This window comes from Chinchilla lanigera, unplaced genomic scaffold, assembly GCF_000276665.1.
Source record: "Chinchilla lanigera isolate Chin_1 unplaced genomic scaffold, ChiLan1.0 scaffold00141, whole genome shotgun sequence".
NCBI lineage: Eukaryota > Metazoa > Chordata > Mammalia > Rodentia > Chinchillidae > Chinchilla > Chinchilla lanigera.
The window spans coordinates 1,091,980-1,119,621 of NW_004955542.1; the positions used below are offsets into that span (position 1 = coordinate 1,091,980).

General features: G+C 54.7%; 1 long non-coding RNA gene across 1 annotated transcript; it reads right to left on the minus strand.

Moving 5' to 3' along the window:
* Positions 1–5,521: 5,521 nt before the first annotated feature.
* Positions 5,522–25,731, minus strand: LOC106147310. Its single transcript, XR_001232148.1, has 3 exons — positions 25,401–25,731; positions 8,499–8,618; positions 5,522–7,962 (listed from the first exon to the last, which is right to left on the minus strand). It is a non-coding gene; the product is annotated as an uncharacterized LOC106147310 (long non-coding RNA).
* Between the last annotated feature and the right edge of the window lie 1,911 nt (positions 25,732–27,642).

Consider the following 27,642-nt stretch of genomic DNA (forward strand, 5'->3'; position numbering starts at 1 on the left):
TCTGGGCATCTGAGGGGCAGTTTTGCTGAGCACCTGCTACCTGCACAGCCCTGGTGTGTGTGACTGATGTGTGGCGTTGGTCCTAAGGGACCATGGCTGCCTGTGGCAGCCACTCCCTCTTGGGTCCTTTTTATCCTAAGCAGGATCCATCGCTCTATGCATTTCCTGTGTTCTCAAAGTCCATCAGGGTTTCAAGCAGTAACAGCCACCCCAGTGGGGATTCTGATCTCTTTACGGAGGTCCTGATGTGCCAGCTGCTCTCCGAGAGTAGAACAGCCTCACCTGGCTCTGAAAAGCCTGCCCTGGGGCGGCCCTCTGCTGTGGGCTCTCGTAGAAGAGGAGCGGCCAATGTGCAGGACAAATCTCGGAGGGCGGCTCCGGGCCCCAGTGCCTCACAGCGGCAGGAAAGGAGCCTGAAGAGCTGGTGCCTGCTGTCTGCAGTTAGAGCTTGGCCCAAGTCACAGCGTGGCTGCCGATGCCCTTAGCAGGGACAGCTTGGCATCCTAGGACGGGCTGCCAGGCAGTGCCCCGGGGGCAGGACTGGGTCATCTAGAGATGAGCAGCTCTGTGAGGTGTGTGCAGACATGGGTGTGGGACTCCTGGCCTCCAGCCCCATGCGGAGGCTGCCCTAACTGCATACAGCAGCAGTGGGGAGCCCAGTAGGGCCCTGGGGGTCTCCAAAGAGGGAGCTGCTGGGCTCCTTGGCCAAGGGGGAGGTGGCACGTTTCCATCCCAGGTGAATCTGGGACCCTCAGGTGGAGGTAGGCTCTCTGCCTTGGAGGAAGGTAGCTGCAGGTGCAGCTTCAGGATTGCAGGCCCTGGGCCTCCCTTGATCCCACACACCTCTATCTGTGGGAGCAGATGGCTGGACCCAGGATGGACACAGGGACAGAGCAGCGTGCTTCTCTGCCTGGGCAGGACCCAGAGGGGACAGGGTCTGATCCTCCCCCTGCATGAGGCAGATCCTGGGCCCAGGGAGCCATTGCAGGGGTCAGGGCCAGGCGCTTCATGAGTTTGATTTGCCCCAGGAATGTTGAGGGCTCTTGCCTCAGACACACCCCTTCTCACATGTGGCACTTTTAGGGCGATCTAACAGTCAGAGGATGCAGGCCAGCAGTGACAGGACCAGGGCACTGTGCCTCCCCTCGGCCTGTAGCTCTGCTGGCCTCTTGTCCATGCTGTGTGGACGACTCTGCCCACAAAAGCGAAGTTCCTGGGTGGGGCGAGGGCACACAGTGGGTGAAGTGCAGGTTCCTGAGCCGGGTGACAGCACTTAGCCCCCCGGTCCCTGCGGGGAGGCGGAGAAAACTGAGCTCCCCTGTGGGGATGCGGCGCACTTGCATCTGAGTGCAGCCATGCCTGTGCGGCTGGGGGTCACTGCGTGTCCCACGGTCTGCCCGGTTCCAGCATGTGATTGTCATCCTTGCCTGTCACAGAGCAGGCAGGTTCCGGCATGCGATTGTCATCCTTGCCTGTCACAGCAGGCAGGTGAAAGGCAGGAGTATTCAGCGCACAGTCCCTTGGCTCGGGGAGGAGGGCGTTGGGATGATGGATGGATGGGGGTGCCGGGCTCAGTCCGTGCGTGTTCATGATCAGGGTCGTAAGAGGGGTGTGCGCACTCCGGCTCTGCCCCTCAGTTCTGGCCCCGCCTGGACGCTGGACTCCTCCCCAGCCGCCTCTCCTCTCTGGCTACCCTCTGCCCCATGCGGCTTGCAGGCCAGCTCTGCCACACAGGGCTGGAGTCTGGTGGCCCTGGGGTCAGGGCCGGGAGGACACTGGGCCCACGGGGGGCTGGGCCTCTGAGGGGTGGTACAGGTGCTGTGGCCCAGATGGAGGGGGCGTGGCTGGAGCTCCCGCATGGGCTGGCTGGGTCGCAGTGGCTGGGGCTCGAAGCCTCAGGCAGAAGTACCTTCTCCAGAGAGCCCCGGTGGTGGACCCCTGAGGGCCTGAGGGAAGGTCCATTTATGGCCAGGCTCTGGGAACTGTCCCCTCCTTCCCTGAGGCATGAAGCTTCTGGGCCCCTGTTGAGAAGTCCTGTGGAAGGACTCTCTCCTTCCTCTAAAAGTCCCCTGGACCACTGCTGACTGTGCTCTAGAATTCCCCAAATTTCTATCCTGTCCCAAGACAAGGCCTCAACTCTCAGCTGAGGGTGGAAGGGAGGACCCAGGCTGGGGTGGGTTTCAGGAAGACTGTCCTCAAATGGGGGTGACACGGCTGCTGGTCATCCAGCAGTGCCTGTTTAAGGGGCAGAAGTGCAGGGGCCCTGAAGGTAGCGGAGGCCTCTCCGGCCTGCACAGGCACTCCCGTGCCCACAGTCCTTGGGGCCTGGCAGGGGTGTCACTGCTCAAGTGGCACCGGGCCCAGGCTGCGCCTGAGCGCCTGTGCCTCTGAGGACCACAGGCACCATTGATAGACTCACCACCCAGAGAACCTGGACCCAGCTCTGAAGCTCGGCAGCCTGAGTCATCCCCAGGGGGGATGTGGGCTGCCCGGCCAGGTGAGGTGGCAGCAGAAAGCCGCGTCTGGTCCTGCACAGCGCTTTGGAGCAAGGCAGGCCTGGGGCAGTTGCAGAGACCCCAGGACTGTCCCTGGGCAAGAGGGCAGTGGGCACTGTCCCCAAGAGAGTAATGATCCGCCCAGCGGCCGTCGCCCCTGGGACCTCATCCGCAGCTCTCCGAGGTGGCCCGGGGTCTCCTGGGAATGAAGGAGGCTACTCACTCTAGGACCGATCCCGGCACTGGGGCTGGGGTTGTAATCCGCGTGTATGAAGTGCAGCTTCCTCTAAATCCCAGGTTGAACTCCAGGAGGGATAAGCACATGTATAGGCTTATGAATTACGGATGTGAACTACATCTCATGCTGTGTATCAGCTGCTTGTGAATTATACAGATATAATTTATGTATAAATTATACATCACATTTATATATACATAGTCTTTTATCCATATTTATGTCTCATGTACTTATATATTAATATACTTACCCTGCCCTTCTGCTTTCTGGTTTCCCTTAATAATTGATGCTGAAATCCTTCCACGCAGGGCGTGCGGGCCCCCTGAGTCTTCTTGGTGGCTGAGCCGCAGGCTGCAGGGAGGGTGTCCTGCTGTTTGCACACCTGCTGCACCCTCCGAGGGCACCTGGCTCCTGCCCAGTGTCAGTGCTGTGGTGTCCTCCAGTGAACGCACACTTTTCTCCTGCCTTCTTAGCATAGGGACTTCACAGATTTCTTACCCTTTAACCATCCTTGAATTCTCTGAGAGCATCATGCAAGGATTTTTTTCCCAATGGACTAATAGTTTCTACTTCCTAATATTTTGCTTGACCTGTGCATATCAAAAGCATAGCTTTTTTACCCCCTATAATGTGCCTGGCAGATTTTAGTAGAGTGCTGTTTGGGCTGCAAAACCCCCCATGGTTTTCTATTCCCAGTGAGGTGAGTGTGTCCCCACTGTGCTTGCATCAGACCACAGGAGGAGACCACTGAGACCCCTCACTGTCCCCTCAGCAGGACTCGGGTCTGCTCTGGACGTGTTCCTGTCACATCATGACTGCACGTCCACACCGTGCGTTATAGATGATGGTCTGTAAAACGAACATGTATGCGTAGACTGGGGAGCAAGGTGGAAAATGTTGAGACACCTCCCGTGCACCACGTGAGGTATCTTAGTAAATATCTTCTGGGTCCTTAAACAAGTGTATTTTCTGTCCGTGGGATTTGTACCTGACACACAACGTTTAATTCTTTTTTTTTTTTCCTGGTACCGGAAATCGAACTCACGACCTTGCACTTGCCAGGCAGGTGCTGTGCCACTGAGCTAAATCCCCAGCCTCAATTCTCATTCATTTTATCCTGCTCATATACTGTGTTCTGAGTTATTTTAATCCACTTGATGCAGTAAGTACTGTACCGAGGGACCCCTTCCACTGCTGTTGGGTTTCTGTGGATTTTCTAGGCCTTGTAGAGGTGGAATTGGGCATCTGTCACCTGATACCCAGCCCGTGAGGCCCCAGCACAGGTGAGCACACTCTGAGAAGTGACAGTGGGGCATGAGGACCGGGTTATAGTGGCCTCACCGTGGGGCAGGATTCACAGACATCTCCCTGGCCTGAAGGCGTCCTGAGTCCTGCACTGTCCACTCTGCACTAAATACAAAGGAGAGGCCAAGATTAGAACCTTCCGGCCTCGGCGCCACTGCTGCTCCATTAACAGTCATCAACCATTTTGCACAGTTGGAAGAGCTGCCAGCCAGGCAACTCTCAAAGCAGCACACCAAAGTAAGAAGAGGAGAGGCCGGGCCGGCTCACCGGCAGGTGGGGCAACGGGTCTCCGCAGCGTCCCCCTGGCGGGGCCAGCAGGGCGGGAGCAGGGCTGTGAGCCAGCTGTGCTGGGCAGCAGAGGGGAAGGGCTGACCTTGGCGTCCTCCTGACCAGAGCTTGGGGCCTGTGGTACAGGAAGCCCTGGGTAGGAAGGCGGCACCCGCTGGCCATCAGCTGTCCCAGCAGCCAGGGATGTGGCCCTGGGGCTGTCACCAGGCTGAGCCTGGCATTCTGCTGACACAGGGTGCAGGGGCCTGTAAGCAGGTGTCCAGACCCCGACCAGCCAGACAGGGCCAGCCCTGCACCAGAGGCGTGTCCCAGCGTCCCCTCGTGCTGTCCCCACCCCAGCTCCTGTGTAGGCATTGGACACCCCTCTCCGCACAGCCCAGACTGTCCTGTGTCTGGGATTTCACTTACAGGCGCAGAGCTGGGCCCAGGGGACTCTGGGACATGCACAGCCAAGCAGGGAGTGGGGAACAGGGAGGACAGAGGAGGGGGTCCCCGTGCTAATTAAGAGAAAGTCGGCTCCTTGGTGGGGAGTGGGAGAGGTGTCAAAGCGAAGGATTCTGCCTGAGTTATCGCCAATCTAATTTTTATGTGATTAACAGTGCACAGCGAGACTAATAAGATTCCAGGCGCATCTCCGACTAGCATGGCCCCTCTCCTGTAGGTCGCGTGTCCCCAGGGACGCCCCAGTTCTGTCCTGACACCAGGACCACAGCTGTGGCTGAGGGCAGAGGGGGCAGGGCCAGGTGGCTCCAGGAGGATGAGGGGCCCGAGCATGCTGGGCAGGCAGTGCTGGCCATGGCCAGCTTCTCCTTTGTTAGTGTCCATGAGGCCCTTGTGTTGTGGTTTGTGTCTAGATGTCCCCTGAAGCCTCAGAAGTCAGGTGGGTTTTTAGGGGTGGTTGAATCTAGTGTGTGATTGATTCACGGTCCAACGCTGGCATTAGGGGTGTGAGTGCTACACCCACCCTCGAGTGGCAGCCTGCCCGTCTGCCCGAATAAACTGCTCTCTTCTTGCTTGCTCTTGCTGTCCTCTGCCGCTGTGCACTCTTGCGCCTCTGCCTTGGAGCCAGCTGATTATGAAATGAAACCTCTGCAAACTAAGTAAGTTAAATAAACCTTTGTCCCTTTAACTTTGGGCATTGGGTATTTTGTGTCAGCCACAAGAAAAGTAACTAAGACACCTGGCTACCATGGCTTACAATTTAATAGCTCCTTTGCGGAGCAGGCTTATTGTATTTACAAACAATACTTATTCACTATAACTTTTAGAAAGTCATAGCTTCAGAAAATGCAAGAGAAAGAGATAACAGAATCACCAGAATCTCACCATCCCAAGAGGACCGCGCACATTTCCCTGCGGAGTGTGGCTGGACAGACACCAGCTCTCCCTAAGATCCTGCTCTGCTCTCAGTATCTGCTGGGCCCAGGGAGGCTCCGCAGGTGGAGTGGATGGGACTGGCCCTTGCGAAGTGGGTTTCCCACCCTTGTTCCACAGGAGAAGAGGGCTGGCTGGGACAGAAGGCAGCAGATGGCCGGGGGCAGAGACCCAGGCACTGGGTCCTGCGGTACTGCTGAGCTGGCTCACAGAGCCCCAGCTCTGTGCTGGATACTGCAGAGCCCTGCTGGGGGCAGAAGCTGCTCCTCTAAGTGTCGCTGTGAGGCTAAGGTGGGGTCATCTCTGGGGACAGAGCAAAGTCTGTCACCCTGGGCTGAGGAGGATGGCTCTGAGGGAGGGACAGCGCTGGGCTGGGTGGCCCGGGCCTCCCCACTGCTGACCACTAGGGTTTGCACAAGCCACGCGTGTGGGGTCCCAGGGCAAGGCTGGGGAGTGTGAGGAGCTGCATGTCACCTCACATTGTTGCGGAGTCATGCCCAGTTCCTTCTCACCAGCTGACTCGGAGTCTAGGGTGAGAGGAGGAGCCCATGGGTCACGGGGACCCTTGGTGATGCAGGGCGCAGCAAGGGTGCAAGGCAGCAGGGACACAGGACGCCCCTGACAGGTGCTCTTGGTGGAGGGGCTGCCCGGGCCAGGACACCCTCCCCTCAGTGTGACTCGCAGCATCGTCTCCAGTAGCACCAGACGCTGACAGCCACGGCTTTAAAATGGAGCTGGGCTGGCTGACCTAGAAGTGGCCAGGGCCACACTTGTGGTCACCTGCCCAGTACAGAAAGCCACACTGGGTTGGCACAATGCATTGGGCACCTTTCCTCCTCCACAGTGCCGTGCGAGTTGGGTACTGGGCTTGGTGAGAGACACTGTGCCCCTAGCTCTGAGGTCAAGTGTGGCCGGGGTCTGGGCAGGGTGCTGGTGGGCACAGAGAGGAGTTGGCCTAAAAGGGGGCCAGACAGCTGCAGGAGGCAGGTCGGGTCCTAAGGAGCCAGGAGGAGGGGAGGACCCAGGGGCCCCAAGTCGAGGGTGGGGCCACGCTAAAGCCTGGCTTCTGTTGAGGACACGGTGGGCTGGGTGGGTGGCTCCAGAGCAGCAGATGGATTTGCATTCCCACTGCCAGCAGGGCAGGCTGGGCGCCTGCTCCTCCCCAGCTAAGCTGAGGCCCTGAGCTTGAGCTGGTCCAATCAAGAGGGCCTCAGCCCGGGTCCCCTGGGTCTGCAGTGAGTGCTCCATCCACAGGTGTGTTGAGAGCCCCATCATACAGTAGTCCTTGCCCCACGCCACCCGACACCAGATGCACCTGGATGTCCCCAGAAGCAGCAGCAGAGCACAGTGGCCATCTCAAGTCCCAGCCTCAGAGAGGGATGCAGGACAGCAGTGTGCAGCACCCACATGGGGAGTAGAGGGTGCTTGCTGACTGGCTCCAGCACTTCTCCCGCCTTCCGCAGGCCACAGTCCCAAGTGAGGGTGCCAGCGGGACGTGCACCCTCTGGGAAGACCCTTCCCGTGGTTCCCAGCCTCTGGAGGCCCTGGCCTCCTGGATTGAGGCTGCAATCTGCTTCTGCCTGCCCTGGCTTCCCTGTGTCTCCCCTTCCCGCAGACACTTGTCCTTGGCTGAGGGACCACTGTAGACCTAAGGTGATTTCATCCCAAGATCCTCAGCCAATGACATCTGCAAAGGCCTTGTTTCCAAGCAAGGTCCTATCCTTCTGTTGCTGGTGGACACCACTATTCCACCCACTGCAGGGACTGCCTGGCCGGGAGAAGAGTCCTGCAGGGGATGGCCATAGCAGAGGAGATAGGACAGGAAGTGGGAGTTTCCTCTTCTTTTGGAGACATTTCTAATGCAGAAAATCGGAGAGGATATGGATAGAATCCTAAACTCATCAGAGTAATAGGCATGTAGAAGCCTGGCCTGCAGAGAAACCTATTTCAAACCCCCTAAATCCGGCCTGTCACGTTGGGTGAGTTTCCGGGAGGCTAAGCACGAATGCTAACACCACTTCCAGCACTTGCAACCCAATCTTAATTAAATCTGCCCCCACTGACTTGCTCTAAATGTGAATTTCCAGCAGAAGGTGTTATGAGAAATGTGTTCCCCCTCCTTACTTTAATCAGATTTCATGTTTTCTGGTGGACAGGCTGGTGGAATGAGAGCCTGCTCAGACAGGAGGCTGGAGGAGGCTTCCTGAATCCCTTCCCTGGTTCCACGAAGAAGAGGAGAGGTCTTTCGGAAGGCCATTCATCCTGTGGGTAAAGTCCGTAATCAGCCAAAGCGAGAGAGGAGATGGCCCCAGGTCACACAGTGCCAAAGGATCTGTTAAGCACAAACCAAAACCAAAATCCAGGTATCCCATGGGGGCATGAGGCCTCCCTTAGACACTTCTCAGAGAGCAGGCGAATTCTGGGGCCATCTGTGGGCAACTAAGCACTGTCAGCTACAAGGCCACTCTTCCCACTCCTGGCTGTCTGGCCTCAGCTCACAGCTGGCCCATGGTGGGACAACTGTCCTGGCTAAGTCGAGGCCACATGGGGGCTACACTGCGTGCTGGGGCAGACCAAGGCCAAGGGGCATGAGCATGCAGTGGGCAGTGCTGGCCCTGTGGAGGGACTGGCTCTGGGGTCAGCTGGGACACTCTCCTCCCAGGGCTCCTCCCGGCCTCGCTGCTCCCCGACCTCCCCATCCTGAGGAGCCTGAGAGCAGGATCCCGTCTCAGGCTCTGCTTGTGGCACCTGCCCCCGGCCATGCATTAGACCTTCAGCACACCTCCTAGGATACTCACCATGAAAACAGAGCCAGATCCCAAACCCCACGCCAAAACCAGAAACTGACAAGTGCTGGCGAGGATGTGGAGAAGTCGGAAGCTGTGCACGGTGGGTGGGAAGGTCTGACGGTGCCGCTGCTGTGGAGGACAGCATGGAGTTTCCCCAGGAGAAACAATTAATATGGTTGTGTGATCCACTGCTGAACCCTCACCCCAAAGCTGGATGTGGGGGCGCGAACCGGTGCTGGCATGCCCACGTGCACGGCAGCACCATTCGTAAGTGTGGAGAGCCTGCTGTGGATGGGGGAAGGCTGGACAGCGGGCGGCCGCCCTGCCACGGGTGTTATTCCACCTCAGCAAGCAGGGAAACCCGACCCAGCGACTGCGTGGGCAAGCCCTGGAGATGCCAGGCTGAGTGTGACACCTCTGCCATAAGGCTCACGTGTGATGCCACTGAGCCAAGCTCCTTGATCAAAGAAGCAGGGAACAGCATGGCGGTGGCCAGGCTGTGTTGACGGCACAGAGGTCGGTTCTGGAGTCAAAAGCGCTCTGGAGAGGGATGGTGCTGATGGCTCCCAGCAGTGTAAGCATGCTGAATGCCGCTGAAACGCATGCTTAAAACGGCAAAACTTACATGATTCACTTTTTACCACAGTTAGAAAAATTAAAACGCAGAAACATAAAATAAAGCTTCAATTCCACTTGCCCAACAAATGAGGCCAGTTAAAAAGGCTGGCACGTCGCCTGCTGCAGGGTTTGGCTCTGTGCGTAAGTCTGGGGCCACACTTCTGAGTAGACCCCAAGACAGACACATGCTCCTGGGCCCCAGCGTATACCTGCACGATCGCCAGTGGCTACAATGCTCCCAGGTGACCCAGACAGGAAGCGAGCTAGAATGGAACTCCCTCTCTGATAGCTCAGGGAGCTGCCCGGCAGAACACGGCAACAAACATGGGCAGCAGCTGCAGGTTTCAACAGGGGTGACTCTCCCATGCAGAACAAATATGGCATGAAGCCATTTACATCGAGTCCAAATATACTGCCCTACTGTTTAGGGGCACCAACCACAGTGGCAAGAGCTTAGAAAGCGAGGGCATGGTTATCTCAAAGGTGAAATGCTCAGAGGTTGGCAGACCACTGCCAGGAGCTCAATCTGTGGGGCGGGTGGGGCCGGGAGGTCCACCAGGGGCCTCTGACCCTCTCAAGGTATCTCCGTGCTGTTTGCTTTGTATCATGCTGCACCTTTGCATCTCATGGACTCTTCTGTATTTGTCATCTGAGCAATGAATTCTGCTAGGACAGTTTTGTCCCAAATGACTGCCCTGGCCGATGGCTTATCTTTATAGCTTTCATTTAAGAAACTCACACAGGTCTCTCTGCAGCAGATGCACAGCATGGTGACACATATCCGTAAAGGTTGCTGTGCTCTGGGGTCCACACAGGGTGAAGCCCAGGGCCCGTGGGACCTGCAGGGGCACACATGTGAGCTGCAGGCAGAGTGGCCTCTGAGGTGGCCCAAGGAGGCTGAGGCTCTGGGGACCAAGGGACAGCGGGGGTCTGGGCTTTCAGCTGATGCACAAGGGTCCACTCGATCCTTGGCACTGTTTCAAAAATGGTGTTTCAGGAAAACACAAAACTGGAATTTGCAAGAACATGGAAAGGCATGGCTTAATTCCTCCCCCACACGGATTTCCAGGAAGAGGAGCAGAGGGGCTGGCAGCTTGCAGTGACACGGTACGGAGGCAGTAGTGTTGGGGTCTCTCTTCCAGGCAGCAGATGTCACAGGTGCCGGCACGTGTGGGAGTGTCCCCTTCGCGTGGGAGTGGGTCTCCTGCCCTGTGGGAAGGGCTCCCACACCCAGCTCTGATGCTCGCTGAACAGACGAAGGGGGAAGAAGGGAGGTGGGAAGGGCAGCTGGCGCTTGCTCTGAGCTCTGCACCGGCAGGAAGGGAGGCTGAGAACAAACTGGGGCTGCCGTTGACAGGTGAGAACAAGAGATGAGGACAGTGGTGTGGGCTCCGCGTGGTCTGGGGCTCAGGAGGGGCCTTGGTCCCCTGCCCTTCCTCCCTCCCCTTGGCCTGGGCCAGCCGGCTCCCAGCTGGGACGTCGCCTGGTGGAAAGCCTTCCCCGCCCTTCCCAAGCCCATGGCACCCACACAGCACTGTGATCTCCGCAGTGCACGGAAGCTGCCCGTCTCCGCTCTGAAGTCTACAACTGGGACCCTGTTCTGCGGAAGTCACCGTCAGCGAGCGTGGGCCACGGGAGTGAATGCGTGAGTGCACAAAGGCCTGGTTTGGCCGCCTGGTGACTCCACCTACCTAGAATCCCTGCTGACCCTTCCTGGGAGGTGACCCAGAGCCTCTGTGAGGACCTTAGGCCCCCGGCAGGGGGTAGGGTGCTGCCTGCCTAACCTGCACCACAGCTCTCAAAGCCCCATCCGGTGTGTCTGGTCCAGTTTGCCCGAACACATTCTTAGAACTTTCGGTTCTCACTGAGTCGGAGAGAACACCCAAGAGCGGCTTCTTAAAGGCTGTGGTGCTCACTGGCGCGGTGGACCCACATCGTGGGGCGGAGTGCAGTTTCCAGGCTGCAGTCACAGCCTTGGCCCCTGTGTGTTCTTCTCTCCCCAGAGAGGCTCAAGGGCTGCCCTCCAGGACTGGAGGGAAGCAGGGCACCCAGAGCAGTGCTGGGTCTCCTAGCCAGCTTCCCTGACAGCCCAGCATGCTTGGGTCCTCCTGCTCCATCACTGGCCAGAAGCTCTGCTGTGAACATGAACTTGAGTCCTGGCAGCCTCTGTAGGGACAGGCATGGGAGACAGCCCTGCAGAGAGAGGAGCCAGTGCCTGTCCTGCACACTTTCACAGGGTTCTGAGGGGTGCTGGGGAAGCCCGCTCTGAGCTCTGACCGAGGTGCCCCCTTTCTTCCACCCTGCCTTTCTGCCCCCAAGCCACCCACATCCCCAGGCCTGGCCAGCTGCTGGACTGGCCTTGCTGAATGAAATCACCACTGAAACTTCCAGGCTGCTTGGAAGAGCCGCTGGACTCCTCTTAGCAGCTTTGCCGGGCTCTGGGGCTCTGCCCTCAGGGACAAGATGGGGACCTGGGGCTCAGGTCGGAAGTAGAAATCTTTCCCATCAGTAGTTAAACAGTAAAAACACCGTAAATGTGGAGATGCCAGCAGACATTTGCAAAAAGTCAACATTTATTTTGGGTAAAATGAAAGAGGACAAAATCTTAGCAAATGAGGGAGGGAGGGAACTTTCTTGGGGATGCATGAAACTGCCCTGCGGCAGCAGCGAGGGTCGCACTGGCACCGATCTGAGAAATAAGGGAACAGTGGGCAGAACAGCACCAGGCCCACAAACGTCTGAAAAGTGTCCGTGCCAATGCCGACACTCGGTCTGTCTTGTGGGAAACAGGCGAAGCGGAGGTATGTCCAGGTAGAAGCAGCCAGAGGCCATTCACTGCCGGAAAGTTGATCTACGCCTGCTGGAGACCACCAGGCAAGGCGAAAGCAAGGCACAGAGTTGTCCGCTCAGGCTCTGTGCTTCTAGAAGAGCACAGACACAAATCAAGCAGACGGGTGGTCAGAGATAAACCCGGCCCGCGCACAATGATCAGAGCTTGGGCGCCATCTCAGCGAATAACAGATAAATCATAATGAACCACTGAAATAAATCCAAGGAAGCCGAACTGTGGAAATGAGATTGATTGGGAAATTGCTCATAAATCTAACCCAAGAGGAACGATAGCCGGTTACAGAACAAACACGGGTGTGTAATTACAAGCATGGGAGCCTTGTTTGCAGAAGGAATATAGAACACACCCAGAAGCTGCTGGAAACTGGCATGGTTTAGATCTCAAATGCCCCCACCACCAGAGCCTCCTGTGTTCAGGGGGGCTTTGGGAAGGTGACAGAGCCATGGGGCGCTATTGACCCACGGATGGCTCGGGAGTTGATTGGCTGTTAGGAGGTGGGCCTGTGGGCGTGGCTGGGGGTTCCTCTCCCTCCTGGATCTCGCTTCCTTCTCCCCTTCCTGGGTGCTGTGGAATGAGCGGTATTTCTCCACGCGTGCCCTTCCTCTCTTCCTGCCTTGGAGCTGGCCAACCATGGACTGAACCATCAGCCAGTGACCCGAAAGTGACTAAGACAGGGAGTCTCTGGGGATGATGTTATGGGTGTGCTTTATTCTTTTTCCTAATTTGGTGGCTGAAATACAGATCTCACAGTCACCCCTCGTGTCAGGCCTCTGTGCCTCAGTGCCCTCAGCAGACAGATGCCCTTCCCCAGGGCTGACCTGGCACAAGGAGTGTGGAGGGAGGAAATGGGCTGCCTGGTGGCTTCCGAAGGTCCGTGGAGGGTCAGGGGCTTCGAGCTCACACAGAGTGGGGGGTCAGAGGGACATCCTGGCATACAATGGGCGGGAGAATTGCTGAATTGTGATCATGCCCAGACGTCAGCCAGGGACCTGGCACAGACTCCAGTGAAGGCCTGAGACCCATCTGGCAGTGAAACAGGTGAGTTTAAGTCAGATCCTGGGGCCCAAGTGGCCCATGGCCAATGGCAGTGGGTTCTCCACCTTGGAATATCCAGAGCAAAACCAGCGAAAGGGCCGTTACCCCATCCACCCTCCAACATGGCCACGGGCAGATGGGCCATGTCCTGCGGCTGGTGGGTGAGGGACAGGCCGAGGCAGGAGGCAGCAGGAAGCAGGCTGCAGTCTTGCTCCTTCAGGGTTAGATCGACCGCTGTTTCTTTCTTCTGCTTTGTTCTTACTGCAAAAACTGATACAGTAAGAAATCTAATTTCAAATTCTAGCCCAGATAGCGAGCCAGGGGTCTCGGTACTGTTCACCGCAGTGCCGTTTCCCGGGTGGCTCTCCCCCGGCTGCCGGCTTGCGGTCCTTCCCTATCAGAGGTTCTTTCCTGGGTTGACTTTGATCGGCTGTCCAGTGGTGCGCTGAGGTCACTGATGCCGTGCAAGGCCCCTTCTGGAGTGACCCGGATGCTGCGGCAGCACCGGGGTCCCCTCAGGACTTTCCTTGTGAAGCTGGAATGATTGCTTTAACCTGTATTTGCTTTACAGTGTTGCTTTGACACCCGTCTTCGAGTTCACTGGGGTAACAGCAGATTTGGCTAAGATGCTATGAGCAAATTCAGAGAAGGATGAACGTTTTTATTGATTTTGGAACATGCCTCTAGCACACCTATGCCTTTGCACTGTCTTGAAGTTGCTCTGTAGGGCTGAGGGAAGACTTCTCCCCTGACCTGCGGGTCCCTGGAAAGGCCCTACCCACTGTGACCCTGGCTCAGCGATCAGAGGGCTGGTGGGGGAAGGGTATTCCACCGGCACCTTGACTGTGACTGAGAGCAGAAGGGCCCAGGCCCTGCCAAGCCGGCTTCCTTCTGGGCCACCGTCTGTAAGCAGTGGACCCAGGAGCCCAGTGCGCTGGGCTGCCCTTCTCATCTCCACCCCTAACTGCTGCACTAACATCTCCAAAATTCCTGCTCCCCTCCCCATGCATCCCCCTTTGCCCAGCCCCCAGATTTCTGCTTTGCTCTGGGGAACAGGTCTGGGAGGCCCCTGTGGGCTGTGGCAGCAGCAGCAGCAGCTGGTGCCTCATTTCTGGAGAGGCGGTATGGGTGGCGTGGGGGGTGGGGCTCTGTACCAGTGGGGTCACCTCCCTGGAGGACTTGCTCCTGGGGTGGGGGGCTGGAAGCCACCGAAGGGTCCTGCATGGCAGAAGGTATGTGCAGAACCTCGTACCATAGCCCCATATATGCCACGGCCCCTCCCTCAAGGGCCCCCAACGCTGTTTCCACTTTGAGGTCTAGGAACCTGTGTAGCCATTGCTGCATTGCTACTTGTCCCAGAATTTAGCAGCTTAAAACACTGCACACTTGTTCTGTCACTGAGTCCGCAGGCACCTGGGGCTAAGGGCTCTCCGGCGGCTGCAGGGAGTTTTGTCAGGGGTGTGGTTTCATCCAAAGGCTCTCCTTGGAGGGAACCCCGCCCAACCTCCTGCCCACTCGCAGGACTCCAGTCCTCCAAGGCCTTTGACTGAAACCCCCTTAGTTCCTAGCTCTGTAGGGCCACTTAGGACCCAGCAGGAAATTTGCCAGAACAAGCAAGCGCCTGAGCAGAGGAGAACAACGGGGTCACCTTGGCATAGGCTCTTGGCTGAATGTGTGAAAGGTGTTGAAATCAGGATGGAGTCACCCGTGTCAACCCTAACAAAAAGTAAGCAAAGGCAGAGGTTACGAAGCAAGTGCTCCTGCAAGGGACCACTTCGTAGTGACTGTCGTGAAGAGCTCTGCTGGAGCCGCGCTGCCTTGCAGAGGGGCCACACGGCCTCGCCAGACACACGGCCTCGTCCGACGCACTTCTGCAGAGACGCCACCCGGGAGAGGCAGCTCCCACTCAGCCGACGCTGCCTTCCCTACAACCGTTGTGGTGAAGATGGCTGTTTCCCCGCATCTGATGCAGCTCTTCACGTTTCTCCCTTAGGGTCCCCGCCTCCACCTCCTGGAACATGACCACGTGTGCCCATGGCTACGCTGAGCTTGATTTTCCCTCCATTTTAGCCCTTTATTGCTCTCGGTTGACAGAAGCAAGTCAAGCCTGAGCATACCAGGGGTAGGGGCTTCCAGAGGGTGTGAGCCATGGGCGTCGGGGTTCAGCCTAACACCCCCCGCAGCAGTCCCGCTTAGCTTTGGAGGGGGTCCCTGATGGACGCTCTGCATGATGGGCTGGGCCTCCCCAACATCCTCCCCAGGCTCCTGTCTCAGAACCTGCTGCGGATCCCCCTTGGTGCTGGCAGTGCGACTGCGCCTTGGTGAAATTCTAGCGGAAGGATTTCCAGGGCTCACATTCCTCACCACAGCCACGCAGCAGGTGTGAAGATTTTCAGTTTTCTTTCTAATTAGGGTGGCATCCACTGGGGCAGACCTGCCAGGCCATTGTGAGGAGTGCCCGACAAGTCCAAAGTCCCAGGGAGACTTAATTAAGGATGTGAAAACACGTCGGGGGCCACAGTGATGACAGCCCCAGAGCAGCTGCTTGCAGGCACGAGGACAACCCAGCACATGTGTACCCAGGGCTGTGCGCCCGTTCCCCTCCCCTCCCCAACGCACTGCCTCTGCTGGCCCATGACACCCCGTTGTAGCCCCACCCATGCTCCCAGGCTGGTGATCCACCCCTGCTTCCCAGAGGCATCCTCTGGGTTGGATGCTGTCTCTGCTTGGTTCATCTCAGAAGCCGGGCTGGTGTCCAGGGCACTCCTTGCTGGACCAGGGCCCAGCTTAGGGTGAGGGAGGTGTGATGCCCCGGGTAGAGAGGGATGTGGTGAGGGCTGGGTGGAGCCCAGGTGCCCACCGGCAGGGGTGTCTGTGGTGAAAGGATGAACTGGAGGAGTCTGATGATGACGTTCCCCATGGCCCAGGAGCAGTCCCAGTGTGCAGGCTCTTTGGTCACCAGCTGCTTTTTCTTTGGTCACTGTGCAGGCTCTTTGGTCACCAGCTGTGACACTGGGATTGAATTTTGGTGCAGGATTAAAGATGTGTTACCCGCCCTAAGCAGCCTGGATAAGATATAAGGGATAGAAAGAGCTGTGGTCATCCCTTGTTCTTTACTACTTTCTACCTGCCATGAACTGTTTTTCCTCTGCAAAGTTACCCTGCTTTGCAGCCAGTTGATTATGGACTGAAACCTCTACAAATTGAGCTAAATAAACCTTTCCTTCTTTAACTTTGGGTGTCAGGTATTTTGTCCCAGCAATAAAGAAAAGAAACTAAGACACCAAACAAGGCCTTGAGTGCTGCCCTTGGGAATTGTGTGTTTCCACTGGGTCAGGAGGAGAAAAATCACGTTTCCCAGCATTGGCCCAGAGCCTCCTGTCCTGCCAGAGCTGGTGACATCTACAGCCCCAGGACGTGTTCCTGTAGCACAGTCCAGGACCAGAGCCAGGGAGAACTGCACTAGCACCTCAGGGCCCACTGCACAGCCCCTGCTGTCCCTCTGAGGTCACCCCTGGTGCCCTGATCCTGCTGGGATCCTGCAGGGGCTCTTTATACCACACTTTGTCTGCACTGCTGGAAACCACGTGAACTAGCTGGCTAAAAGTATGCCTGTTCCCAGGAGGCCCCAGGTGGGAAGGAACCAACCTCTGCTCCTCAGGGCTCCAGAGGGACAAAACTAACTTGAACCTCCTGGATTTCAGGGTCTGCCTGGGTTGTCCTCTCATCAGCCTCAAGTTGGCCTTACCCACTGTAAAGCCCAAGGTGCTCTGAGGCCCACAGCCACCCAGGAGTTTGGAGGCTGGGTCATGGTAGAGCTGGGGCCCTGGGGCAGAAATGCTCAGGGATCCTGACGGGGGTGGAATGGGGTGGTTCCAGGTGGTAGGCACTGTGGGGTGAGTGTCCCAAGCACCTACAGAAGCCCTTCACCAGAAGGGCCAGACAGGGCCACTGTTGCCCTGCCCTGCTTCCTGGCTGCCATGAACTACACAGCTGACCTCTGCCACACCCTTCTGCCATGATGTTCCTGCATTTGGAGCTGGCAGACCATGGACAGAGACCTCTGAAACCATAAGCCAAGATAAACCTCTCTTCCTTTGACAAAAGGAAAGAAAAGAAAGAGAGAGAAAGAGAGAAAGATAAGGCAGCCAGGAGAATTATATAGTCTACACAGAACAGGCCAAACCTAGGCTCGGGGAGGCAGGAGGACTTCCCAGTGTCCTCAGGCACTGACCGGCTCCTTCCATGGCACTGTAGCTGCTGCTGGTTTGGATCCTGTGTTCCCAGCCCCCTACTGGGCAGGGACCCCCTCCATGTTCGCAGGGTTGCACCCAGAAGTGTTCACAGATGGAATCACCGCACTGCACTCTCACCCACACACTGTGGGTGCACCACAGAAATGAGGCCTGGAAAACTGCCATAGGGATGGGTTCCCTGCGGGGTGAGGGGCGGGGCAACCCAGGGGAGAGCACATCGTTCCACCAGGGTGGGGGCAGTGGGGAAGGCTGGCACCAGATCTGCACTACCGAACATGGAGGAGTGAGAGCATGGGGGTCCACGAGAGAGGCAGGGCATCGGGCACGTGGGGTGGTGACCTCAGAAGACAAAGTGGGCTCGGAGAGGCCGGGTGACTGGCCTTTGAATACCAAAGAGGGTGGATAGGGTTCCCTCAAGGCTCTGCCTGGAACCTGGGAAAAAGGCCATGTTTGAAAACAGCCATAGCAGCTGTAATTGGTTACATAAGGTCATTGATCAGGGTGGGCTCTAATCTGTGACTTGAGTCCTTAGGAGAAGAGGGAAATTTGGGCACAGGTACAGAAGTCAGAGAACATGTGAAGACAGAGGCAGACATGGGGGCGATGTTTTCACTTGGCTCCACAGCTCCCAAGAACTGCCAGGACCTGGGAAGAGCCATGAGGGCCCTCCCTGCACCCCCAGAGGGAGCTGGGACCCCTGACACCTTGACTTCAGACTCCTGGCATCCAGCACTGTGAGAGGATGAAGTTTGGTTGTTTTCAGCAACTCAGCTTGTGGCAAGTCCTCACTGCAGCCCCAGGAAACAAACCTAGTGCCAAGGTGGGGTATCCAGAGAGAATCACACCCAGAAGATGATGGGGTACTGGACAGGCAGCCAGATGGAACCCCAGTCCCTCTGTCACCTAACCCAGGCAGTTGCAATCCTATTTTTCAGAAGTCACTCTACAGCGTGTGGGTCTCACATACACACACACACACACAGGTGGGGTACCCCAGCAGTACCACTACAGGCCATCTTGCAGGTGGTTCTAGGGTCGCAGGAAGTGGGTGATACATAGATCAGGGTGTCCATACAGTGATCTCAGGGAGCAGGAGACACATTTCTTCTTAAACAGGAAGAAAAAAAAAAAAGAAAGTGCACAGAAAAGAGAATCAATGTAACTCTGTCCGCAATCTTTTCTTCAGTCAATATTTTATGGATTCTGGTTTTATGTGGTTCTTGCTGGTAGGAACTGCTTTCCATAAATCTTTGCATTACCCATCAGAGTGCCAGCAGTTCCAGCCCATGCCTGGGAGAAAACATTTGTCCCGGCTGGAGCATGTGGGATGGGGTCTGCACCTTCAGGGGCGCAGGGGTGGGGAGCTTCCCCTGCCCTGGACCTGAGAAAGGAACTCGCTCCATCCTGCAGGGCTTCTCCTGGGCTGTAGGTGGCGCTATTAAAAGCCAGGCCAGCACCGAGTGCTCTTGTTTCCTGGACACTCCTACCTTGGGGTGCACCTCACAGTCCCAGCTCATCCTGGAACCTCATCCTGTGAGCCTGGAGCTAGTTCAGCAGCACAGAATCCAGGTGGCTGCACCTGGGAAAGGTTTCTTAGCCCCAAGCCCACCTATGTGGGTATCTTTGGGTGTCTTGGTACAAAAGACTCCGTCTAATTGGGACTAAACCTTTGCAAGACCTTAGAAGTCAGGCCATGCCCGTGTGTGCCGTCTTCTTTCCCAGGGGTCCCATCCCATGGCGACCACCTAACAAAGGAGACCCCAGAGCTGTCCAGTCAAGGGCCCAGCCTCCTCACTTCTCTCGGGGTCGGCCTTGTGTTCTGAGGAAAGCACCCGGCATCCTCCCAACTGGTTGGCCAGGCTCCCCCGTGAAGATGCTGGGCACGAAGTTATTCCAGAGGAGCAGGGGTGGAAGAGAAGGGAAAGTCTCCACACGTATTTCTTGCTATTCACATTCTTCTCCTATGAAAAGCTCTGAGGAGAATGAAGAAGGTGAAAAGCCTAAAGGCACTAGCTGTTCTGAAACAGCAGCCATCCTTGGAATGACTGTCTGTGCCCGGAGTTGATTAATATCATTCTGGAACCCTGTGGTGCCGCCTCCACCCTCAGTGGATGTGGTGCCCAGGCTCCGAAGCCCAGCTTTCCTCCACACACACTTCTCTGGTCTGTGGTTGCTCCTCGCTCCCCAAGGCTTCTCCACATGAAGTGGGCATCTCCCTGGTCATTCGCTGAAGCCCTACTGCAGTGGCTGGAAATGCTTCCAAGGAGCCAGCCAATGGCTCAAGATCCTTTCAAGGCCACCTGGAACCATCAGCAGGGATTAGGAAGATCAATCCAAATATATAAACTTCTGGGGGTGTAGCTCAGGGGTAGAGCATTTGACTGCAAATACATAAACTTCTGCCTTTTCTCACTAGCTGACAGGTGGCAAGATAAGGAGAAAGATGTATCTATAGACAACTGCGTGGAAGGTTCTAGAAGGGCATGGTTTCACATCTCTACATGGTAGTGAGACAGCTGAGGTAGAAAAGACCCAAGAGATGCTTCCTTTCTGCAATCAGTGGGCAGTACGTGATCTGCCCAGGTGTGAATGTCTGAGGAAAGGACTGGGGACACCTCTCATCTGCCCCTAGAATTCAGGTCCCTTGGACATAGGACCATTTTGTCTTGTCCTTGACATCCCACCCAGGAGCTCTTGGGGTCCCTCCACTCTGTCCAGACATTGACAGATACCAGTGGAAGCACCTTGCATGTAGATGCTTTGGAGGATGAAGAAGTTGCTCTCTGGGGAGGACAGGAGAGCTGGATACCAGCTGCGTGTCTGACTTATTTGCTCTTCTGTCATGTGGTGGCTTTGCCGCCATGAGGGGGAGTGAGAGCAGAGGGAAGGGCAGAGCCAGGGTGAGATCGGTGAGGCCGGCTGGGGCAGAGTCCCCTCGTGGGCTCCCACGGTGCCCAACAGAGCCTTCGTCACAGGTGTCACTTGGCTGAAGGGGCCACTAGGCCCCGTGTTTTGGCAACTGCAAACAGAAGTCATTGTGCAGAGACCACGCATACAGAGGACACCGCAGGAAGGGGAAGGCCAAAGAAGAAAACAACAGAATTTTTTTCTAGGGAAAAGCTTGGTATCTAAGAAAACACAAGTCTTCCTAGTGCTACTAGGAAGAGAGCTGAGATGGCCTGGGAAACTGAGGGTCCTCACACACTTTGTGGGAGCTTGAGCTGTGTGCGCTTTCTGGAAGATGAGCGCTATAACAAAACAGAAAGACGTGGAGAGCTGTGCGCACCTCAGAGAAACACGCAGATGCCACGCCACAGCAAGTGCATGGAGATATTTGCTGCAGCGTTATGTATGATACGGGCAGAGGTGGAGGGGTCTTGTAGCCATTTCAATACTCATGTCTTTCAGTATAAAAACCAAGTAAACAGAAAACCAGCAAAGACTTAGAGCACTTGAATGTATCAGAAAACTCTACTTGGCTTATGATGCTCCACCCAACAAGAGAATGAACACTTTTTTCATGCGTGTGTTTGAACCATATTTGGGGCCACAAAACAAGGCTCAAATGTAAAAGGATTCAAGAAATACAATGCATAAACATTTCCTAACAAAAACAGTATTAAAGTAGCACTCAGTAACAGAAGGATATCTGCAAATACACAAATATTAGAAATTAAATAAAACACTTTTAAATAACTCAGGAATCAAAGAAGAGAATCAAAAGGAACATAAAGAAATTTTGAACTAAGTGGAGATGAAAATATGGCATGTTAAACATTGTAGGATACTGCTAAAGAAGGACTTTTTATCAGAAAATTCTGTATTAGGAAAGAAGAAAGGTTTTAGATCAATGACCCCATCTTCCACATTAAAAACTAGAAAAAGAAAACGGAACTAACCCAGCACAAGTAGAAGAAAGGAAAGAACCCAGATTTCAGTGGAAATCAATGAAATAGAAAACAAAAAATTTAGAGAAAATCCATAAAGCCAAAAAGCTAATTCTTAGTCTAGATCAATAAAAGAGGTAAATCACTGGCCTGATCATCAGGGCAAAAGGGAGAAGATACAAGTTACAAATATCAGGAACGAGAGGTGACATTATGATAGATTCAATAGACATCCAAAGCACAGTAAAGAAATATCATGAGCAACTTTTTTCTGAGAACTATGACTCCTTAGAGGAAAGGAGCAAGATCTTGAAATTGCCGGTCTCACTTAGTGCAAAAGTACAGACCTGAACGACCATGTGTCTGGGTAAAAAATTGAATTTTAGGTAAAAGCTTTCCCACCAAGAAAACTCAAGGTCCACATGTCTTCACTGATGAATTTAGCCAAACAAGACCTTTTTACAACCATATATACAACATATATACAACAACTATAACCAGTACTATCTTCCACACAAGCTTCCAGAATACTAAAAGGAGCACGCTCAAGTCATTCTACGAAGCCCATGTTTCCCTGCTACTAAAATCAGACATAAGAAAGTGACAGACAAACTACTGTCTCTCATAAACATAAATGCCACAATCTCAAATTTGTGCCAATTTGATCCAATAATCCATAAGAAAGATAGGTCACTATCACCAAGTGTGGTTTATCACCAAGTAGGTTGCTTTAACATTTGAAAATTAATAATTTGAATAAGAAAAACTAACCATACGATAATCTCAATAGATGCTGAAAGTGCGTTTGACAGACCTGGTATCCATGCTCATTAAAACTTGCAGCAAGTTGGTAATACAACCCCACCTGCTAAAGGAAATCTACAAAAAATAGCGAACATCATATCTCATGGTGAAAAACTAAATGTTTTCTAACTAAGACTAGCAATGAGGCAAGGATGCTGTCCCTTCTACTTCTACACAGCATTGCCTGGAGACTCCTCAGTGCACTTAGTCTAGGTTGGAGGAGAAATTAAGGAGGTGTAGGTCGGAGAAGAAATTAAGCTATTTCATTTGGAGATAATCTTATCTATGCAGACAATCCGATGGAGACCACAGGAGTTACTAGAAGAAATAATTAAGCCTAGAAAAGTTGCACAGTGGAAGACTACCCCACTTGAAAATCAGCACTCACTGCCTCCCCCCCCCACTTCCTCTTAGCTGCTTTTTGCCCAACACGCGCACTAATCTTCCATGCTATACTCACTTTTTTGCAAAGCTCTCTTCCCCCTCCCCTATACACTTAAAGCTCCACAAGCGAGGCATCTGATCCCGTCTCCTGCTGCACTCCCCGTCCCAGGTTGTTCGCTTTTAGACACTCAGCACCCAGGTGGTGAATGAATGAGCAGCACTCCTAACAAGTTGCTCCTGGGCTGGGTGTCTAGAAGTGCATCCCTGCATGGTGCGACGTTACGTAGCAGTGAGACGAGGGTGGAGGAGCTATTCACGGTGCCGGTCCTGTAGCACAAATGGGGCTCAAGGAAGGCTCCATCTGAACAGCATCTCCAAGCTCCCTGGTGGATTCCTTTGGCCTTAACTCGAAGGGGCCTCAAGAAGGATGGGGGATTCTTCCAGCAGCTCTGCTGTGTCTCCTGAAGCTCTGAGGTCTAGTAGTGTCTCTGCAGGGCACGACCAGGAAGCAGAGCTCTACTGGTGCCTCCCCAGTGCATGACCTGGAAGTAGAACCTATCCTTCTTCCCCTCCCCTGTACCATTGTCCTGAAGGTATTAAGTCAGAAACAGAGGAGGTTGGAGAATGTGGGAAGGATTTAATTGATCATCATCTTAATTTCCACTGACTTTTAAAGAAAGTTTTAGGTAGGAAAGTTTCAGGTAGAAATGTTTAATAAATCAGAGAATTCTGGCTTACTCTTGATACATTTTTGAACCTTGAACATTAGCAACATGAACAAAATTTGAATGAAAAAATTCCCAGAGTTAGGTGAAAAATTTACTTTCCTATTTGTGTGTGTAATTAATGCTGAGGACTGAGCCCAGGGCTTTGCGTCTGTTGGGAAGTGCTCCCCGCAAACTCCGTCCCCAAGCCCTATCTTCCTAATTCTCATTTCAACTTCAAGTCTAGTTCATGCCAATGTAGAAGCTTAAAAAACTGTCACTAGACATAGAAAGATGTCTAAGAAATGCTAAGTAAATTAAGGAACAGAGCAAACACAGACAGCAGGCATTCAGTTATATAAAATAAATTGTACACATACAAGAGAATGTATTGGCAGTTGTTCAAATGAATGTCAGCACAAGGGTGGAACTGTGGAGGGGTTCTGTTTTTATGTTAAGCACTTCTATAAAGTTTGAAGATTTTACATTAAATGTGCATGTATTATATTCACAGTCTCTGAATAATCACAGTATTTTCATTTTAGGGGAAATCCCATAAAGAAAATGGAAGAAGGAAACATTTGCTGTTATTTTGGATCTTTTAAATATTCTAAACAGGCAACTTGTACACATAAATTAAGAACTAGAAGATTCTTTTGTTTTTCATCAAACCACCTTATTATTATAAGAATACTTGAAAAATAAGTACTGAAATCAGCTTTCCTAACCCTTCCATCCAGTGTGCATTGTTTCCTCTTGGCAAACACGCATTTGCATGACTCTAGCCAGGCTGGACAAACGCATGTGTGTCAAAGATAAGCTCAGGATCAAGGAGAAAGCCGATCCCTTTCCACTGGGAACCGGGAGGAGAATGGGGAGACACAGTGATCTTGCTCAAGGGCATCTTTCTGCAGCAGCGTTGTTTTGGTTGATGGAATTTGTCCTGTGAATGAGGCCGCCCAGGGAAGTGGGATGTGCCAGGCTGCAGACCGTGGTGTGATGGGAATTCTTGGAAGCCCACTGACCTGAACCCTGCGTGGTGAGGATGCTTGAGATCCCACCTCAGAGCCTCACTCGGGCAGCAATGAAACGCTGCTGCAGGAGGGCTGGCCCAGCGGCTGTGCGGGTCTGATTAGCTCGTTTCCTTTGAGGCCTGGACAACCTGGAGGAGGCATTTGAAGCCATGGTACTGCCCCATATGATTAGCCATGCCGCTATGGCCAGGGCAGCGGTGGCACTGCTCAGCGTGGATGTGGCAGGGGTGTTAGCTCCCGCCTGTCTTGCTGGCTGAAAACACCCCTTTATTTTACTCGAGCCACCTCTCTGCCTGTGTGTGACACAAGTGAAAGTGACCCAGTGCATCACACCCTCGGGTGGGGGCTCACAAGGCTTTCTTCTGGGTGACACAGTGTGTACCGTGATTATATTACGTCACATGAGAAGACTCAAGTCTTAGTCCCCTAAAGCCAGAGAGCTGTCAAGGAAGTGAGTTCCGGCCCCACCCTGTGTGGGGGGAAGGAGGTTCTTCCCGGGATCTCCTGTGCAGGGCACGCCACAGGAAGAACACAGAAGAACAGGAAGAACACAGAAAGATTTGATACAGATAGGCGGCATCGGCAGCGGGAGAATGGCCCTTTCTCCTTTAGGAAACTTTTGTGGGAGATGGACATCAGATCCTGTGGCAGGCAGAGCCCTGGGTTTCCCACCCGGTCTCTACAAGCGCACCCTCGGGTTGTACAGGCCGGGTGTCACCTGCCAGGACAAGGCCCTTGCGGTCACCTATTGTTACATAAAAAAGGTCTTTGTATTTCAGGCACAGCCCAATTAATGACATAATTTTCTTTTAATAATCAAAATGAGGCATCACTGTTTGATTTAGTGTGGCATGATTCAGGAAAATACTACCAGAATCCAACCCAGCAACTGCAAAGTAATTTGAGTCTTTAATCTTTTAACCCAATCTAAGTTAATGAAATGTGCTGTTAATAACTGATCCATTTTTTCACTATTAATGTAGTTATATAAACAAGCTTCTGCATCAGCCTGAAAATCAAATTCTCAACGCACTCGATACTGTTGGCATAATAAAGTAATAAAATATATCTCAACTTAATAAACAACCTTGTAATCACATTTTAACCACTTTCCTCTTGAGACTGCAGGAAAGCAAACATTCTGCATCCTCAGAAAATCTGTGATCCCTGCCCTTCATTTGAAGAGGAAGGAAGAGACGTGGGTCCTGGGAGAGTTGTCCAGGGCAACACGTCCCTCGGCCGCTGCCTGGGGCTGAGCAGCAACTTTGAGAAGCAGAATGCGACTAGCGGAAGAAGGGATGTCGGGGAGAGAGGGCTGGGTGACTCCGGGCCTCTTACCTGGACATCGCAGCTCTATTCCAGGTCCTGGGTGCCCAGGGACGCCATATAACTAACTCATCAGCCACCGAGTGCATGTTTGAAGGGCGATTATTAGTATACATGCCAGGACTGCAGACTTCCAGGGACCAGGATGTGGGCTCACCCTGCCACTGCGGGCTAAGAGGTCCATATTCCCATCCGTGGGGCTCCTGCCTATGTCCTTGTGTCCCCGGCCTCTGTCTCAGTGTGTTGATAGCAGCACCAACAGCTGTGTTGGTGGCAGGTATTGGTTTCACTCTGCGGGGGAGAGATGGAAAAATATAGTGTGGGTGTGTCTTCACCCAGGACCTTGGGAGGGCCCCGAGGGGTCATGGAGCTCACATCAAAGGGCACAGTGCTGATGGTAGCTCTGTGAGTTCCCCATGTCCAGGCCTCCGTGCACACCCTGTTGTCTATGGTGGGACACAGGGCAGACAGGCTGGGGTGTGCCAGGCTGCTGGAAGGCACAGGTGGCCTGCTTGAGGCCAAGCAGTGGGTCCAGACACATGAGCCAGGTCACCTCATCCTGTGTCCACAGCCCTGGGGACACATGGGCATGTTCTCCTGGAGCACAGACTAACACAGTGAGGTCAGGTGCATCTGAACCCTGGAGCGGTGGTCACTTGGAGTCACCACCATGGGGCTAGTCCCACACGTGTCCTGAGGGGCAGGGGCAGAGCTTGAGTCAGGGACAGTGAGCCTCAGGGAGGAGGCAGAGGAGGCTCAGAAGCAGAGGCCAGAGGGAGAGACCAGGGGCCTGACAGTTTGTGTTCCCCCAAATCTGTGTGTTGGAATCATCATCCCTGAGGTCGCGAAGTCTGGAGCGATGCGTTAGGCTCTTGTGCAAGGGCTGGAGAGCTGCCTTGCTTTCCACCGTGCTCAAGAAGGCATTGCCCGAGAACAGGAGGTGACTCTCACCTGCACCTGCTCCGGGGCCTGCGACCTGGGACTTTCCAGCCCTGGCACCGTGAAAAACAAATGTCTACTGCTTACCCCAGGTTGCGGTATTTCCTTTGCAGCAGCCTGAACTAAGACACCAGGGAGAGGAGGCAGGCGGGGAGCAGCTGCCCTGCCACTCACGGTGGCTGAGGTTCTTCCGGCACCTCAGGGCCAGGAGAAGCCCGCGTTCTTCCAGCAGAGGTCCTCCGCAGGGCCTCTTTCCCACACACAGGCTCAGTCAGGTCCCTGGGTCTTCTCTGTCACCAGCACCACGGGGATCGGAGCTCTGAAGGTGACATCGAGGGCCCCACATGCTTCTCCATGTCTCCTCCTGGTGCTGCAGGGTGCCGTGTCCTTCCCTGGGCTCCAGGAATCTGCCCAAGGCCACACAGCCGAGAAGCGGCAGGCTGGACGCTGGCTGGGGCTGTGCTTTTGGCGGGGAGCCCCAGGAACAGCCAGACACGGCCCCGCGGTGCCAGCCTCGCTGTGCAGCCCGTCAGCTTCCGCTGCACCCCCACCGTGCCAGGGATGCTTAGTCCTCCACGTGCCAGCCCTGGGTCCACTGCAGACGCCATCGCAGGAGGTGGCCTGGCCCATGCCGAGCCCATCCTGGAGCTGCCAGGGAGAGGCCAGACCGCAGCAGAAGGGCCAGGCCTGTGGTTGGGCTCCTGCACACTCTGGCCGCCCTCACCCCCTGCATTGTGACCCCAAGGGCTGCCCTGCCCCCAGCTGCTCCCAACCTGTGAGTCCCCATGGCTTGAGAGGATAGGAGGAGCAAGTCCTACTCCGTCCAGACGGGGGCCATGGCGGGCGGCCAGGCCACCCCTCTGCCTCGTGCCTGGAGACCACACTCACACTTCACTGTCGTCCCACGTCTCAGCCTGTCGCCACCCTGCACTGGACCCTGCGACATCCGTGGATCGCTCCTGGGAAGGCTCCTGGGAAGGGGCGCAGTTTCTCATGGCTGGGAGAATTAAGGGCATGCAGGGCACTCCGCACACCGCAGGCGCTTTGGGGTGACAGCCTGTCAGATCCAGACTTACCTAGGAGGGGCGGTCTGTGGGCAGAGGGAAGCCAGGGGCAGGCATGGCGGGTGCTGGTGCCCAGCCTACCTGCTGTGTGGCCCCACGCTCACTGCTCTGACCTCCTGTGACCCATTCTGCTGCAGTGGTCTGTGGGGACAGTCGGGCGCCCAGGGCATCAGCAGGCCGCGGCTCCAGCTGCTCCTGTGTGCTGTGGCTCTGCTGGCGTCCTTGCCGTGGTGCAGCTTCGTCCCCGTCAG